The sequence below is a fragment of the Camelus dromedarius genome, chromosome 9 (genome assembly GCF_036321535.1).
Source record: "Camelus dromedarius isolate mCamDro1 chromosome 9, mCamDro1.pat, whole genome shotgun sequence".
Taxonomy (NCBI): Eukaryota; Metazoa; Chordata; class Mammalia; order Artiodactyla; family Camelidae; genus Camelus; species Camelus dromedarius.
The window spans coordinates 33415953-33435061 of record NC_087444.1 but is presented as its reverse complement, the minus strand read 5'-3'; the positions used below and the strand labels follow the sequence as shown (position 1 = coordinate 33435061).

Sequence of the window (19109 nt, the reverse complement as noted above, 5' to 3'; positions counted from 1 at the left end):
GCTGTGGGAAGCTTGAATTTGAGCCCTTTTCCATTATTCCAGAATCATTACTAACATGAGGGAAGCAGAGAGACCCAAACCCAATGAAACGCCGTAGGAAGCTCCAGAACACATGAAAATCCCAGCTGGTGAATAAAATCTATCACGTTGACAAGACAGTGTGAGTGAAAATCTTTTAAACATGCATCAGCTGCAGGGGCTGGATGTTGAGAAATACAGGATTATGGTGATGCTGGGGAAAACAGAGTCACTCATGCTCACCCCTCTACGAGGAGCCTGCCTATGCTATATTGAGTCACACACCATTAGGGTGATAAGGCAAGCTCAGCTGCCTGAGACACGTCTTTCCTATAATGTATATATATCAAAAAACATGGCAAAGATGTTATGGCTCAGCTCCCTGAATTGAGTAATCTCTAAAATGAAGATTCGATACTAAATTGTTCTAGTGCTTTATTTTTAGAGTTATAACAAATCTAAGTGCTAAATTCCTTTAAATATATTGTCCTTCATACCAAGATGGCAATACCATAAGGATAATAACTGAGGTAGAATATTTAACCAATATTTATTGATCACCTACTGTGTGCAAAACTACAAAGATAAATGAGACGTGATCCTGGACTTCCAGGAGTAAAAGTTCACATTCTCATGAGGGAAACAGACATCCATAAATAACTTTAACGCCAAGCCGACTGTAACAAGAATAATAATAGAGTAGAATTCTATCAGTGTGTGTGGGGAGTGAAGGGAGAGGAAGGATGAATAAAGATGATAGTTTATATAACATTCCAGTGTAGTCTATAGGCGTTCTCATCCGGACTGCATTATTAACAAGTTGCTTGACCCTCAGCTGGTCTCTGGGTTTTCATTTCTCATCTGTAAAGTGAAGGGTTATTTTATAATGATCTCTTAAGTCCCCTTTCAGAACAAAGTCTTTTTAATTTTATTATCCTATTCACATAGCAAAATGGAAAGAGTAAAACTGTTCTCCAAAAAAAGCTCAAAACAATATTTTGCTGTAAAGTAGTTGGTAGCAGAGCATCTCACATTTACTTTTACTGCATGAGTCTTCTTCCTGTACACACTGCATCAACTCTGGAAAGTCAAAAAGGAACTTCTCTCAAAGTAGCATATTAGACTCTGGGGTAATAAATGTCAAAATTTAGAAAAGCGCAAACTATAATATCACAATCACTTATATTCCACATTAAGAAAAATAAAATATTAATCATAAAGCTGAAATCTCTATAACTACCATCCCTCTGTCCAGTTTTCTTCCATAACCACCATCCCTCTGGTCCAGAGGCAACTGCTGCAATTTGCTTTAAATCTGTGCTTCAGATACATTTGTCATATCTCAACATATGTTTACATGCACTAATCCATGAGCTATACTTAAATTATCTGGTATGTTTTAAAACGTTATATATATATATATATATATATATATATAATATACCCTATTATTTTACCTATTTTACTATTCAATATTGGTTTTTGTACCTCCCTATTTGATAGTTTATTCTTTTGTATTGCAACATAATATTCCATCAAATAATTTCCCCTGTTTATGGATTTTTCAATTATTTTCAAATGTGTGATATTACAGTCAGTGATGTAATGAGCATACATGCACATGTCTCCATCTACAAATATATGAAAGTTTCTCTCAGACATATATCCTGAAATGGAATAACCTGTTATAGGGGTGTGTATTTCCAAATTTTATTAGGTAAAGTGGTTGTACCAATTTATACTCCCACCAGAGATGCATGAAGTCCCCACATTTTTTTACCAACATTTGATGTTGTCTGACATTTAAATTTCTGACAGTGTGGATGAAAATGGTATTGCGTTATTGTTTAACTAGTGAAAGCATTTTTTGGAGTGTCTTTATTAGCCAAGCAGATTTACTCTTCTGTGAGCTGCTGCTCCACTCCCTTTGCCATTCTTCTACTGGTATCTTGTTTTTTCCCCATTCATTGATATTTAGGAGCTATATACCTATGCTTGTATCTGTACCTATTTCTATATACATACTCTAGTACGAAGCCTTTATCTTTATGTAGGGTGGAAATATCTTCTAGTCTGTCACAGATCTAGTAACTTCAGAATTTTTTTGTTGTATCAAAGTTTTGATTTTCAAATTTTATGGTTTAACCTTATTTTAAAAGCCTTCCTTACCTTGAAGTGACTCTAGTAGTTTGAGTTTTTTGTCTCTTTAGGTCTTTAATCCTTCTAGAAAATATTTTGTGTGGGTGTTGAGGTTAATAATCTACTTTTTATTCCATATGGATAGGCAGTTGTCCAAAATCATTTATTGAATAATCTGTTCTTTCACTAAAAGATTTATGAAGTCACTTCCTCCAAGTACCACATTCCCATAAATGCTTGAGTCTGTCTGTAGGAGCTTTATACTGATCTTTTGATCTAGCTGACTCTTAATTACATATATCTAATTCCTTAGGTGATTAATGATATTTAGTAAAAGGAAACTAGTTTAATGAATATGTCTAATTCTAAAATCTCACTCTAAGAATTTTCCTCCACTCTGCCCTTCTGGTTATCCAAAGTGTCCTGGGGGCTACTATGGAAAGAAGTCCTCATAAAGTAGGCAAATGATGACAGAAAAAAGATTATAACACAGGTAGAGCATGGGCCCACTCCAGCGTGGCTGTGTGGCTGGTCAGCAAGTTAAGGCTGGAGACTAGACAATTTGAAGACAAGATTCTGATCTAAGGGAGTTCTGGCAGTCTCACTGTGCCACTGTGGGGTCTTTGGCCTTTCCCTGGCAGCTCCTGGGAAGTGGCAGACCCTCAAACCATTCTCCTGTTTAAGGGTCTTTGGGATGGCTTCTCTTTTGTCCTCTGTTTTGGTTTCCACTGCTTTCTTGCTGTATCACTCTTTTATCCTCTCTCCAAAAGTTCTCTTCTCTTCTTTTCTTTCACAATAGTCCTTGACAAACAGTTAGAAACACAGTCAGCAATAGAGCCTTGAACAACCAAATGTCTGCAACAATACAACTAGTTTCTCCTTCCTTGAGGATAAGAAAGAACTTTCCAAGAACAAAACTGCCTAATCTCCATTTCCTGGGGAGGAGAGATGACATTTTAATCCTTATCTATAGGATGGTCTAAGTAACTTCTAATTCAGGAAAAAAAATCTTTTAAAGACCAAAACAAAACAAAACTGAAACCCAACAACCAAATCATCTTCATATAAAAAAACAGGTTGAAAATTCATTTTATGCTCCAGGTGGTTTAGAAAATTTTCAAGAATAGGATGTTTGTTCTGTTGGATCTTCTAACCTGGAAGCTAATATGGAAAAAACCACTTAATCCTTTCAAGAGAAATTCCTACTCCACTTTTTTTTAAATTTTTTTTATTGAGTTATAGTCAGTTTACAATGTAGTGTCAATTTCCAGTGTAGAGCACAATTTTTCAGTTATACATGATTGTACATCTCTTCATTGTTGCATTCTTTTTCACTGTGAGCTACCACAAGATCTTGTATATGTTTCCCTGTGCTATACAGTATAATCTTATTTATCTATTCTACATATACCTGTCAGTATCTATAAATTTTGAACTCCCAGTCTGTCCCTTCCCACCCTCCTTCCCACTGGCAACCACAAGTTTGTATTCAATGTCTGTGAGTCTATTTCTGTTTTGTGTTTATGTTCTTTTTTTTTTTAGATTCCACATATGAGCGATCTCATATGGTATTTTTCTTTCTCTTTCTGGCTTACTTCACTCAGAATGACGTTCTCCAGGGACATCCATGTTGCTGCAAATGGCGTTATGTTGTCAATTTTTATGGCTGAATAGTATTCCATCGTATAAATATACCACATCTTTATCCAGTCATCTGTCGATGGACATATAGGCTGTTTCCACGTCTTGGCTATTGTAAATAGTGCTGCAGTGCTGTAAATAGTGCAGGTGTCTTTTTGAAGTAGGGTTCCTTCTGGATATATGCCCAGGAGCAGGATTCCTGGGTCATATGGTAAGTCTATTCCTAGTCTTTTGAGGAACCTCCATACTGTTTTCCACAGTGCCTGCACTAAACTGCATTCTCCACTTTTATCTCTTACCCAAATCCTTTCAAACTCTTGGAGCCCACTTTCCTGAAAGGGAAAGTATTGCAATTGACTTGCTTTCCATACAACAGTGCACTTCCTTGGATCACTTCCAAGAAAGTTATTCCTAACTGTGTTGCAAGATGGAATAGGGAAGTTAAAGGTGGAATGCCTAATGACAACTGCCGAATGACTGTGAAGATCTGTGTCCCTGAACAAGTACTAGTGCATTAGATTCAACCCCATGCAACATCCAGGGTATAGATGAAAGTGTTTACTCCTGCTCCCATAGTGGTAAAGAGCTAGGCATCAAGGCTGTAGTGTACTTTGGACTTATTGAAATAACAATCACAATTAAAAAATTAAAGTACTATTATTAATTTCCCAATTTGCTTTACTTAATGTATGCTTTATTAAAGTATGCTCATTTACTTTGTCTCTGTGAATTACCGATGTTACAGTACTACATGAAGATGTTGATTTACCAACACTGGATTTTTCTTCACTAATTACAAGATTACAAAATAATATTTTTTTTCCTGTACTTGGGAAATATTTTTAATTGAGAACTGAGAATGGTATATTCTGAATAAATTTTTCGTAACTGGGCACCAAATTTGCCATACTCAGATATGCTTTGTTATTTATAAAAATAGGTATAAATAATAAACATTTGCTCTTACTTATTTGAGTCTATTTATATTTAACAAGATTTTCTTTTAAAAATCACTAATGACAAAATCAAAGGCATTTGAGTTAAAAAAACATTCCCACCTCTCTCCTTCCAGAGTTCTCTTACTCAGCACAGTGGTGCTTTTCTATGTTTTCCTGGTGTCTACTTTAAAATAAGCATGATGGAAAATGTAAGAGCTTGCTGTCTGATGGAAAATTTTCTTCTTGATAAATGTGTTCCCATTGTTCTAGAATTAGGGCATTTCAGAACTTTCTTTCATTCACCATTTCCTATACTACTCTTGAATCTACCCTATCTTCCATCTTCTCTTTATCCTTATTATCTTAATTAGCTTTCTAGAAAACTTCTGAGAAGTGACTTGAACTCAACAGAATATACATGTGCATAAAAAATCATTCTAAAGGATTAGAGAAAAGGCATTTTAAGACCTCTGGATAGGTTTTCAAAATATACTTTTTTCTGTTTGTTTTTCGTTTTACCTTTTTCCATGTCTGATTTCTAGCCTAAAGTCAGATTTGTTCATTCATTCAAAACATATAATGAATTCTTGTTCATTACACTTTGCTAAGCATTGTGGGAGACATTAAATGAACAAGTTGCATTCCCTACCTTTGCAGAACTTTCCACTTATCGAGCAGGTAAAACATATTCTAGCTTCCATTATCTGTATAATAATGACCTAAGAGAAGCACAAACCAAAGAAGTATTTTAAAAATTCTAACTGGGGAAACAAGGGAAAGTGTAATTTAAGCTGGGTATTGGGGAATTTCAAAAAGCAGGAATGATAGAGGAAGAAATGGAATGAGCTTAGATTTTGGCAGGATGGAAATGAGAGTGTTCAGGGAACAAACAATAGGGCATTTTGGAGGATAGAATTTGGCAGAGCAATAAAGGTTTAGGCTGTTGGGTAGAAGTCCCTTGAACTCTTGTATTTAATTTGGAGCCAGATGTAAATCCACAGAAATTCTAGGTGGGGAATAACAGGTTGGAACTCCGTTTTTGGGTAATTGATTGGTGGGGATGCAGTAACTGGTATGGAAGGTATTTGGGAAGCTTCTTAGGGGACTTTATTCTGTGTTTGAGATAATGAGGGTTAGACAAATGGTAGCATAAGAACAAGGTAGAGAGAGGAGACAAGACCAAATGGAAACCTGTGCCAAGGTAGTGGAAGTAATAAAGCATAATCCAGTTGCCTGATGGGTGAAAATCCTGGCTTTTAGTTGCAATATTTGAGTTATGAGTTTTCCCAGGGTCTGCTTTGAACAATGTGTGGTAGAATACATAGTAGCCATCTCACTGTCTTCTAGAAATTTTTCTTCATGATAAAAGTGAGGGGTGTTAACATATTTTCAATAAAATTTCAATAAAATTAGGCACATTGGAGTGATTCGGAGAGAAACTTGGATCAAGAACTGCTTTGAATCCTAATCTAGAACAAGACATTATAACTTGTCTGAGTCTCTGTTTTCTTGTGCATAAAATAAGATTAATAATACATACTTTATAAGTTCTTTGCAAGGGTTCAAGGTCTAATGACATATAAAGTATCAACACAATATGAGGCATATAGTAAGTGCTCAGTAAGTGTTAATACCCCTTTCCTTTCCCTGGTTACTATTTCCAATCCATGGCAAGACTGATTTGTGAGAGAATAACTTAGACTTGTACATATATTCTCTGAGTATATTTAAATGGATTGACCTCTTTTACTTTCTTTATTTTCACTTCATACTTCATCAGTTATTTTTACAAAGTATTATTTGGATGAATTAGAAAGGATACTTTAATTTAACATTTTTTTAATTCCAAATAAAAAATTTAAAGCTGATATGTGTAAAATAAATGTAAGTATGATCAAATTTTGAAAAGAAAGTACTGTACCTCAATACTTTTTATACAATTAGCCCAGTTCTTAAAATTCTAGAGTAGCTCAAATTTTGTAAATTTCATTCTCAATTTCATTCTCATATTGATTTATATTATAATTTCACATTTATTTAATCAGTCTTCTATTGACATTGGTCCTTAGTACATGAGTTTCGGTTTAACCTTCCTGTTAATTATTAATATTCTGTATAAACAAATTTGAATGTATTGGAAAATTAAAGAAAGTCTGCTGAGCATTTTTTATAATATATCAAATTATTTTGTAACTTTTATGATGAAATTTATATGTTGTATAAGGTTTACCCATAAGAATTTAAAATTAAAATACACAAAGCAACATGAAGGAAAATAATTTTAATGCAAGAATCGTGTAACCAGGAAAACAAAAATTAACATGAGTGGGCAGAGATTTTATTACCCAAAGATCCTCTGTGAAATAATTATTCAAGGAATAATTATTCAAGATACAATAGATAACACAGACCAAAAAAAGAGGTAAAAATACAGGTTTGAATAAACCTGACCCAGTAGAATTCTCGAGATGATAGCTTTGTGGCAACTAGTCCAGACTGAAGCAAAAAAGGCCAGAGATGCCCCCTCAAAATGGAACAGATTGATCAACTGACATATTTGACTCATTTGGGAGGAGAATTACAGCTTTGTCCAAATTTGAGGGAAGAATAAATTATTGAGAAATAAGCAGATGAAAAATCATATGATTAGTGACTCTAGGGAAAACAAAAAGTTGTAGAGGCAAGAAAATACAGCCATAGTATACTATATGACTCAGATGTAAAGAATATTCCCATAGTCATAAAAAAATACAAGCACTGAATAATGTTTTACTGAGAAATTGTTGTATACCATTTTGGGAGGATGGGTGAAGGGGGAGTATAAGGGTGTATGTGTGCATGCACAGCATGTAGGGGAAGTGTAACAGACCTAAATCCTCCTCTTCCATTCTATGAAGTCAGAATGATGCCTAAAATAGAAAAAAATTAGGATGTTGCAAATACCACCATGTGTTACTTGGAAGTGTGGAGACAAATACCAGAAGAAACAGCTAAAATATTTGAAAGTACTTAATTTTGAGGAGTGGAACTTGGAGGTAAAGAGAGATGGAACAGAGGGGAAGGCTGCAGTTTTTTATCATAACTAATAGAATGTTTTGATTTTTAAAAACATCTACTTAAAAAATATTGATAAGAATATTAATTAATTAATTAAAATCACATTGAATTTAACAAAGCAATTGACTAGTGATATCTAATTGGCATAGAAAGTTATATGTAATCAAATTAATTGAAGATCAATGATTAAAAAAGGACTTAGTACAAAAAAATGTAGTGAGGAGATATGCATAAAGCAGCAGGCTTTATCCAACTTGACACACCCATGATATTTTTCTATTATGCCAAATATTTTTTAAATGTCTTCTTGCTGTGATTTTAAAGTTACATAAGTTGTTAGTGAAATGCTAATGCCAGTTAATATATTTTGATTGTCATTTTAACTTCTCTTAGTTTCTTGTAAAATTGGAATAATGATTGCCTTTCTCATAAAATTTTTGTGAGAATTAAGTAAGAGGATTCATGTGCAATCTTTCACTCTGGCATTCAGAAAGGGCTTGATGAATATTTCCTATTATTGTTTAATAATAGTAAATAGCATTAATATTATTAGACTATCTTCAATATAAAGTATTTTTATATTTTCAACAAACAAAAATGATCTCTTGAATTTATGTCAAGTTACTTTGGACAATGCTACAATTGTTTACTTCATTTGCAGTTACAAATATTGACTAGCATAATGTGATCATTATGGGTGATGTTGACACCAAAGTAGTAATTTTGGGTGTTTTTGATGGTAGGTATTGATCTAATCATGTGACCAACACTGATAATAACCTATCATTATCATGAGTACTGGATGGATATTTTAACCTGTAGTTAATTATGAACCAATAATTTCTGCTTCCCTTTATGTGTGGCATCTCTTTTCTGTGCTTTCTAGGTTCTATAAAGAAGGCAAAGATTTTGAAGACCCTTATAGACATTCACAGTGCATCTTCCTAAAAGGATTTGGAGACTCTTCAACAACCAAAGGAAAAACACCAATGAGAATCAGGATGCAATTCCAGACAGGTACCATTTCTTATTCAAAATGTGTCAAGGTGAGGTGCCTATATACGTTCAGATCTGTGCCAGCAGTCATGAAGACAGAGAAACTGGAGGGAAGAAACACAACAGTTTTAGTGAGTACTAAGTGTTGTCACATAGGCCATAATATTTAATCTTGATAATTCTGTAAGGTAAGTTTTGTTAGGCCCAATAAATGGCAGAAATACAGGTCAAATCTAGGTTCAGAGTTGGTACTCTTTCCACCATACATACTGCCTCCCATAAAAATACACCAATAAGTGCCTTCCTAGAGGATGTTGTTGCTATATGACCTATTTTGTTAGACCTGTCAGATTTTCATCTACATGCATGTTATTTCCCACCAAAATAAACACAATTTACAGAGAACTGAGTCTATGTGATTTTGCTCACTCTATATTAGGAATCAGCAAACTTTTTCTGTAGAAGGACAGATAGTCAGTATTTTAAGCTTTAAGTCTCTGTTGTAACCACCCACTTCTGACAGCCATGGACAATATGTAAATAAATGGGTGGGCATGGCTACGTTCCATAAAACTTTATTTACAAAAACCAACAGCCAGATTTGGCCCATAGGCAAGTTTGGCCAGTCTTTGCTCTATACTAAAGGTAGTCATTTTTTACATAATTCAGTCTATATAGTTTCAGGGTGTCAGAGTCTGTCTCCTGTAATTCTCAAAATCTCCTTAGTTCTGTATCCTGCAGTGATTCTCCAGTGTCCCTCACCATGGAAGCCCTCATGTTTTATTACAATTCATTCTTAGAGAGAAGGGTATGAGACAAGGACCCAAGCCTGTGCCCATTACAGTGAAATTTGTGTCATTAGAAGAATATTTATAAAGGACCTTAGAGGAGTCAGAGTTGGTACCCCACTGGCAGCATCAGAGCTGGCCCCATGGTAGGAAATCTCATACAGATAGCGGACTCTAATTTCAGAGCATAAGAACCTGGCCTCCTGTGGATGTCTCCATTAGAACTATTGATTATGTAGTAGAACAGAATGAGATCGACAGCGCTTGAGCCACCAGTACCTAAATTCTGTGTAAGAAATTTTGTGTCAGTTAACTACACTAATAGACCTGCATGCTAGCGTATGTCTTGGTTTTGAACTCCGCACAACTCTACCAAATTATTCACATTGGCTTGATTTCCCCACTCTTCCTCCTTTTTCAGCACTTCTTTGTTTTATATGTATGCACAGTTGCTTTAGAGATATTTTGCTGTTTCTGAACTTGGCTTGATTGGGAGGAGTAGGCAGGTTGTGGTTGGAATCTTAATAACCTATCAAAACAGAGCATTTAAATCCTGTTCATGTTATTTTCTTTCCTCCTCGTGGAACACAGATAGCCAGAAAGACAAATAGGAGAGGCCCCTTGGTATTTTTTTCTTGTTTGTGTGATCCTAAGGGTTTTGATGAACTGGCCTTTGCAAGTTTCATTGAGGCTGTTCAAGCCAGCTTCAGCTGGATGTGACTTGCTTAATGATTTGGCATGGATCCAAGCCACTGGAAATCAAAACAAAAAGAAAAAAAAACACCTCAAATCAGATCAGCATACATCATAACAAAATAATCATTCAGCATCTTATCTGGTTACTTATTATACATTGTGCAGTGATAGAAATGGAAATAATTTACTCTGGCCACTCTGTATTATTGTTAAACCATTTACGTGCTATGAAAGGATTTGTAAACTATCGAGACTCAAGGGTTCCCTAACTGCATTCTCCTGAGGAATTCTCCACCACCATCCCTGGTTCTATTTCATATTAAACATTTTCTTAGAATGTGCTTCATTATCCATACTCAAATTCAGCCTTTTCTAGACAGATGACCATCAAGAAATACGGTAATATAAAATAAAGCCAATTCTGACATTTTTATGATGTGTGATATATAACACGATATATTAAGCTCTTTGTAATAACTTTCAATTTTTGAAATAGCTGATTCTTTGGGGGCCATTTAATACATAATTCCATAGATTTTAGTAGTATCAGGTATCTTTCAAGTATCATTTTAATTGAGCTCTGGGGGTTTTTGTCCCCATCAACTGTGAATCAAATAGGAATCTGTCAAATCCTACTGTGTGACAAAATCATAGGCCAAGGAAAAATTGGTTCACAAGTCATACCTGAAGACAAAATTCAATCCCTGCCTTCAAGGAGTAAATGGTTAAACAGAGAGAGAGAGAAAGTATATTAAAAAACTACAAAGTAAAAAGTTATAAGTTTAGTAAGAGGCAAAATGTCATAGGAGTTGGAGAGAGAGAATGGATAATAATAATAATTATTATAGCAGCTACATTTACTGAGCTATATTTACTCACTATGTGCTAAGCACTCTTTTATAAACTTACATGTATTTTTTTTTTAACTTTGAGCTACAGTCCATTGTACACATGAGAGAAAGAGGCCCAAAGAAGTTTAACAACTTGGGCAAGGTTTACAGCTATTAGATGGTAGACCTGCATTCAATAAGCAAGACAATGAAATGATGAAAGTGCGTCCCAATTCTAGAAAGATTGGATCAGGAGAGATTTAAACAGAAATTCTAGTTTATGGATTATTGAAATAATCCATGAGAATTTAGAGGCTGGACCAGAGCAATGGCAATGGGAACAACATGGGGTGATGGATGAAGGAGGGTGGGATTTCTGAGATTTTTGGAAGAATCACCAAATGGGGATTTGGCAACTAATTTGACAATATGGGGTATAGGAAAAGTGAGTCAAGGATGACTATCGTTTTGAGCTCCATTGAGTAGAAGTGGGGAGGGCATATTTTAGGAGATTAGCCAGCTTCATGGGGCACCCAGAATACACTGTAGACATCTCTCTATTCCCAGCCCTCATCACGTTGATCTGTATCTATTTCTTTATGGGTATCTCTCCTCTATTAATTTTGAGCTCCTTATGGCTCAACAGTGCTCCAGACATAGTTAAGTCTTCCATTAACATTCCTTTGGAAAAAGCTTTAAACATAATATAGATATCCTCACTCAGTAGCCAAATATAAGTGTTTAATAGGCAGCTGGAAATAAAATGGACATTTTAGAATAGTATCAGAACTATAGAAGTAGATTTTGACTATCAGAAGGAAACAACCTTTGAAATCCTGAGAACACGTTAATACTTTGAATGACGATACGAAAGAGACAGCAAACTGAGTAGAAATGAGGGTTAAAGAAAACAGTACGGGGCAAGAGGAAAAAAAGGAATCAAGATAAGATTCAAAAAGTGAGGTCTTTATTTAAAGGAATGGCTGATCAGTGATGTCAAATGCTAAAGATTGAGAAAGTTCCTGATGGTCTGTAAGAATACAGAGGAAATTTATGTTTTCTTATTGCTCATTTTATACTTGCTATTGTGGAATGTTATATTTGAAGAGGTAGTACAGATGCTATAGTAATTAGAAGGCTTATTAGGCACTGGATTTTTGTTCCCTTTTAATGAATGTATGTATACTCCTCAGGGGAAAGGAAAACATTTAATAGATAATCAATTCAGATGAACAATAATTAATACACTAAAGTGAGCTCATCATAAGCTATCCCATTTCAAACCACCCTCATTTAATCACCCAATGTGGAATAACCATTAACTTAAACTTACTTGAAATTTACCATTGTAACTTTCATACTAACCGCTATATTACAATGCCAGATAGTCTCCATTAAAGATCTCTGTTTCTAATCTCTTACCATTTCCTGTTCTGAAGTATTTTGTTTTGGAGAAATTAGGCAGCATGACTATTTAGCTGTCTTTTGTTTGCATTTGAAATATTTTAAATGTGCTTATTACCCAGCCCTCCTTAATGTATTGAATTATAAAAACTGACTCCAAATATCCATGTATATGTTATCTTGAAAATCCAATTGTTTAATTGCTGTTCTTTTCAAACAATCACAAAATACCTCATCTCCTTAGAGAACTGTGAATTCAGACCATTATTAGCATTATAAGTATATCATTCTTATAATGTATCATAAGAATAAACAATAGAGGGCTTTATTAGGTAAGATATGACATATCTACCCAGCTATGTCTTATAACATAATTGATACATTATATGAAATGATCCCTATCCATGCATCCTGGAGTATACATTTCTCCTAAAATTCAGAATAGAAGCTAGAATAATTATCTTTTTTAAAAAAACTATTCTGCATTATAATTAGAATAATACATTAATAACTATTGACAGAAAAATTTTAAACTCAATAGATGGACTAGAATCTAGGTTACACACAGCAAAGAAATAATTAGTGATGTAGAGGGCAGTGGTCAGAAATTCATAAAAATTCAAGGAAATAACATTTAGTTAAGATTTAGAGGATATATTAAGAGGATCCACCACATCTAGAAATAGATCCACAGGAAATAAATAGAAGGAGAGAAGAAAAAAGCTATATTTGAAGACGTGATAACTTGCAAAATTCCATAATTTAAACATCCATAGTCTTCAATTTAAATGTGCCTTGAATAGAGAGTAAGATAAATAAATAAGATCATATCAAGTCACATTATAATGGATATGTAGAACATAAAAGATAAAGAAGAATCTTAAAAGCTACCATAGAGAAAAGATAGATATCGTTACAAAGGAATTTAGACTGCCAGCAATCTTCTCAACAGAAATAATAAATGCCAGAATATAATGATGTTGGGGAGAAATAATCAATTTAGAATTTTATACTCAGCTTTTTAACATTCAAAAAGGAGAGCAAAACTACAGATGTTCACTACAAAACCAGAAAAGGATATAAGAATATAAAAAATAAAGTTAACTCAGAAGGAGGCATGGGACATACAAAATACAGCAAGCATTAAAGTTGATAAATATGTTATTAATGGACAATTATAGAAAGGCTTAGTAATTTTTATCCTTTCAAAAGTTTCCTTTTCAAAAGCATAGACAATAATAACAAAATGGTGGATGGTCTTGTTTAATGGGTAATTAAAGTACACAAAGATCTGTCATAAGCAAGAGGAAGAGAAACATATCTAATAACTTGATATTTTAGATATTAAGAAAATTTATTTATAAATTAATTAATAATTTATAGTTTTCAAACCTAAAATGAAAAAAAGGAGAATAAGGAAAAATTTATCAATATTGTATGTTGATAAAAAAGAGAGAAAAGCAAAGTAAATATGAAATACAAAATAACTATTTAGAAATGAGGTCAGATATATCAGTTAACACAATAAATATGTAGCAAGTTTATTGAACATATTGGATTTAATAAAATGCAATTTTAAAAAGTCTTGTTTTCCTCCCTCTAATCCATTTCAACTTCTTCTGTCTGATCTATTTTCTCCCATACAGATCCCATAGCTTTTTGTCACTTTCAGATATTAATAGACATGCTTTGTTTTCAGGTAGTAAAAAGTCTAATTCACTCTAAATACAAACTTCAATCTCTCATTCAGTTTAAAGCTTCTATTCTTTCCCTATCCCTTCTGCAGCTCAGATCTAACCAAGACATGGGAACTTGAGGTGGGGAAGTAGTCTCACCCTTGTTCTTTTATGATTCCCCCCTGTTCTTGTTCCCCTTCCTTTTGTCTGGGCTACCTTAACTTCTCCATGGTTGGAGTGGAAAGATGTGGGGAAAGTTAACAGGGAATTCTATTATATTTGTCATATGCCTGTAGCATGGGAAATGTCTGAAGGCTGGCTGGCTGGCTGTCATGGAGTGCAAAACAGATAGAAAACAATTAAAAATGGAAATAGAAAGTATTTGATCTATCAATTCTTACTTTAAATGCAAATGGATTAAACTCCCCAAATCAAAAGATATAGAGTGGCTGAATGGATTAAAAACAAGATCCAGTGATGTGTATCTACAAGAGACTCACTTTAGATATGAAGACACACATATTCTGAAAAAGAAGGAATAGAAAAATGTGTTGCATGAAAATGCTAACCAAAAGAGAGCAGGGATGACTATACTTATATCAGACAAAATTGACTTTAAGTAAAAAACTGTCACTAGAGACAAAGAAGATCATTATATAATGATAAAAAGATCAATTCAATGGAAATATATAACATTTGCAAATATATATGCATCCAACATCAGAGAACCCAAATATACAAAACACTGACAGATCTGAAGGGAGAAGTTGGAAGCAACACAACAGCAGGAGACTTCAATGCCTTACTTTCAATAATGGATAGAACATGCAGGCAGAAAAATCAACAAGGAAAAAAGCTGATTTGAATAATACTATATGTTAAAGGACCTAACAGACATACACAGAACATCTCACCCAACAGCAGCACGTTACACATTCTTCTCAAGCACATGTGGAACATTCTCCAGGATAGACCATATGTTAGGTCACAAAACAAGTCTTAACAAGTTTAAAAAGACTGAAATCATACCATGTATCTTCTCAGACCACAGTGGAATGAAACTAGAAATCAATAACAGAAATAAAACAGGAAAATTCACAAATGTGTAAAGTAAACATCAACACTCTTGAACAATTGTTGGGTAAAACAGGAAATTAGAAGGGAATTTTTAAAATATTTTTGAGACAAAAGAACATACTACTTAGCAAAACTTATGGGACATAGCAAAAGCAGTACTAAGAGGGAAGTTTATAGCAATAAATACCCATATTTAAAAAGAAAAAAACATCTCAGTTAAACAACCTAACTTGCAACTTAAGGAACTAGGGGAAAGAGGCAGACTAAATCCAAAATTAGCAGTAGAAGATTAGTGTGGAGATAGATGAAACAGAGAATAGGAAAAACAATAGAAAAAATAGATGAAACAAAGAGAGTTTCTTTAAAAAGACAAACAAAATCAACAAATCCTTAGCTAGACAAAGGCAAAAAACTAAAAAATTCAAATAAATAAAATGAGAAATGAAAGAGGAGGCATTACAGTGAATGATATAGAAAAAGGATCATATAAAGAACTGTTATAGTTTGACACAACATTGTAAAATGACTATAGTTCAATAAAAAATGTTAAAAAAAAAAGTTGCATGCCAACAAATTGAATAAACTATAAGACATGAATAAATTCCTAGAGCTATACAACCTACAAAGACTGAATCAAGAAGAAATAGAAAGCCTGGACAGACCAATAACAAATAAAGAGATTTAATCAGTAATCAAAAAACCTTCCAAAAAAGAAAAGCTCAGAACTAGGTGGCTTCATAGGTGAATTCCACCAAACATTCAAAGAAGAACTAATACTAACCCTTCTTAAACTCTTCCAAAAATTAGAATAAGAAGGAACACTCCAAAACTTATTTTATGAAGCCAGCATCACCTTGATTCCAAAGCCAGACAAAGAAAACAGAAGAAAAGAAAACTATAGGCCAGTATCTCTGATGAACATAGATGCAAAAATCCTCAACAAAATACTAGCAAAATGAGTTTAACAACATATTAAAAGGACTATACGCCACAATCAAGTGGAATTTATCCCTGGTTGCAAAGATGGCTCAACATACAAAAATCAATTAATGTAATATACTGCCTTAACAGAATGAATGACAAAACTCCATGATCATCTCAGTAGATGCAGAAAAATCATTTGACAAAATTCAGCATCCTCTCATGATAAAAACTCTCAACAAAATAGGCATAGGGAGAACATGCCTCAATATAATAAAGTCTATATATAAAAAATCCACAGCTAGCATCATAATCAATGGGGAAAATTGAAAGCTTTTTCTTTAAAATCCAGAAGAAGGCAAAGGTGCCCACTCCTACCATTGCATGCTACATAGTACTGGAAGTCCTAGCCAGAGCAATTAGTCAAGAAAAAAGAAATAAAAGGAATATAAATCAGAAGGGAAGTAAAATTATCTGTTTTTGGCTGACATAATCATATAGAGAGAAAATCCTAAAGACTGCACCAAAAGATTGTTAAAACCAATTAATCAATTCAGTAAAGTTGCAGCATACAAAATCAACATGCAAAACTCAGTGTTGTTACTACATTCCAATAATAAACTATCCAAAAGGGAAAATAAGAAAACAATCTCATTCACATTAGCAACAAAAAGAATAAAATACTTAGAAATTAACTTAACCAACAAGGTGAAAGTCTTGTACACTGAAAATTGTAAAATATTCATGAAAAAAATTTCAAAAGACATAAATAAGTGGAAAGACATCTCATGTTCATAGATTAGAAGAATTAATATTGTTAAAATGATCAGACTACCCAAAGCAATCTACAGATTCAATGCAATCCCTATAAAGATCACAATGATTTTTTACAGAAGAAAAGATTCTAAAATTCATATGGAATCACAAAAATTCTACATGAAGCATGAATACATGAAGCAATCTTAAGAAAGAACAAAGCTAGAGGCATCACACTACCTGACTTCAAATTATATTGCAAATCTATAGTAATTAAAACAGTATGTCATTGGCATAAAAGCAAATATATAGACCAGTGGAACAGAATAGAAATAAATGCATGTATTTATGGTCAACTGATCTTTAATAAGAGTGCCAAGAAAACAATGCAGAAAAGATAGTCTCTTCAACAAATGGTGTTGAGAAAATTGGATATCTGCATGCAAGAAGTGAAACTAGTCCCCCTACTTCACACCCATACACAAAAATCAACTCAAAATAGATTAAAGACTTAAATGTAAGAAACCATAAGACTCCCAAAAATATTTATATAGGGAAAGGGCTTCTTGACATTGGTCTTCGTGATTTTTTTCTAATATGATACCAAAAGCCTGGGCAACAAAAGCAAAAGTAGACAACTGAGATTACATCAAACAAGAAGCTTCTGCATAGCAAAGGAAACCAGCAACAAAATGAAAAGGCAATATATGGAGTGGGGAAAAATATTTGCAGGGTAGTGGTCATCAGTGGAGACGGGGGAGGAGATAAATGAGATCATGGAAGGGTACACAGAAGGCCTCAACAGTATCTGTAATGTATTATTTATGTAAAAGAAAATGGATGGATCTCAATGGATAAAATGTTAAGATTTGTTACAGTTGAATGCTGAATGGGCTACAATTTCCCTCTGATTTCCTTGAGAAGTTATTTTTCCATAAACAACCTTCACTTTCAGCTACACCCCTTTGTTCTCCCTCAGAAGAAGAGAAAGTTACCTGATTGGTGTGCCTGGAGAACTGGGCATTCCCAACTTAGCACCCCTCTCTACCTCGCTAAGATCTTACTGTCTGCAGAGAACCTGTGCGCTGGTCTGCTGTTGGCTACAAGGTAAGTGTAATGTTGGAAACCGGGGAAAACTGCATTCAGGTGGTGAGAGGTGCCTAAGCCACTTATAACTCCAAACCCAAGCCGTGTTTTCCAAACTTACTAGTAAGGAGCTGCTATTTAGAGCCCTGTTTGCCTCTTCGTCTCTTTTATTTGGCTTTTAGAATTTGGAAGGGAAAATGTGTTGTGCACACCTAGGCCATATTCTCCAATATAGACTTTATTGATTGGATAGCACATTTTATTTCCATTTGCCCGACTTGTTTGTCTCTCTCAATTGAGTCAGAACTTGGGTAAAGAGGATGAGGGATGTAATTTATTGGTCCTCTCAAACCTCAACAGTAAGTTCAAAGATGTTTATTTTATTACTCATATTTTTCATAATGAACAAATTTTTGAAAGCATGTATATCAAAGTTCTAAATAATTGTGGAGATATATATTTATGTGTATACACACACTCACTAATACACACACATCTCTTGAAAGTTCACTTTTTCAAAATAAATTTCTCACAGTTATTGAAAATCAAGTTATAATAGTGAATGAATTGGGAAGACTTGGCTGAAAAAGTACCATATTCAAAGCAGAGTCAGAAATTCCCTGCTGAAGAAATAAACAGCTTCTGTTTTTCTGCCCACATGAATCAAATAAATAAAAATAACACTCTAGAAACAAAGGCATCCATGTTTTGAGCCAGTAAAGAATATCTTTGTATAATTTCTACTGGAAAAACATAAAGGAAATGGAGAATGGGTTTTATAGGTGAATTTTTTAGTTTTTTTACACAGCAGAATTACAGAGTGTAAGAAATAAGTAAAATAGGTATCAAAAATGATGCATGGTCAATATAACATTATTCTTGTTAAATTCACCAAAATCATAATTCCTTCAGGTTTCCTAACTCCTTTCCTTCAATTCTCCTACTTTGTTGTTTTCATTTGGACCACATTTCTATATTTTTAGGACAAGGGCTTGATCTACAGAAAAATAACTTGGCTGAAATTAGAAGGTTTAGTCAAAGCTTTTCTAGACAGCATGAACTATCAGCAAACCCCGAACTGGGCAA

The 19109-nt window shown here is 33.9% G+C and overlaps 1 long non-coding RNA gene across 1 annotated transcript in view; it reads left to right on the top strand.

The window, feature by feature from the left end:
* The window catches only part of LOC116154841 (uncharacterized), a 57091-nt gene extending 38946 nt beyond the window's left edge, over positions 1 to 18145 (top strand). The window contains exons 3-4 of the long non-coding RNA XR_004138881.2: positions 8680 to 8810; positions 17917 to 18145. This is a non-coding gene — a long non-coding RNA (uncharacterized LOC116154841). The remainder of the gene's footprint in view (positions 1 to 8679; positions 8811 to 17916) is intronic.
* Positions 18146 to 19109: the final 964 nt, after the last annotated feature.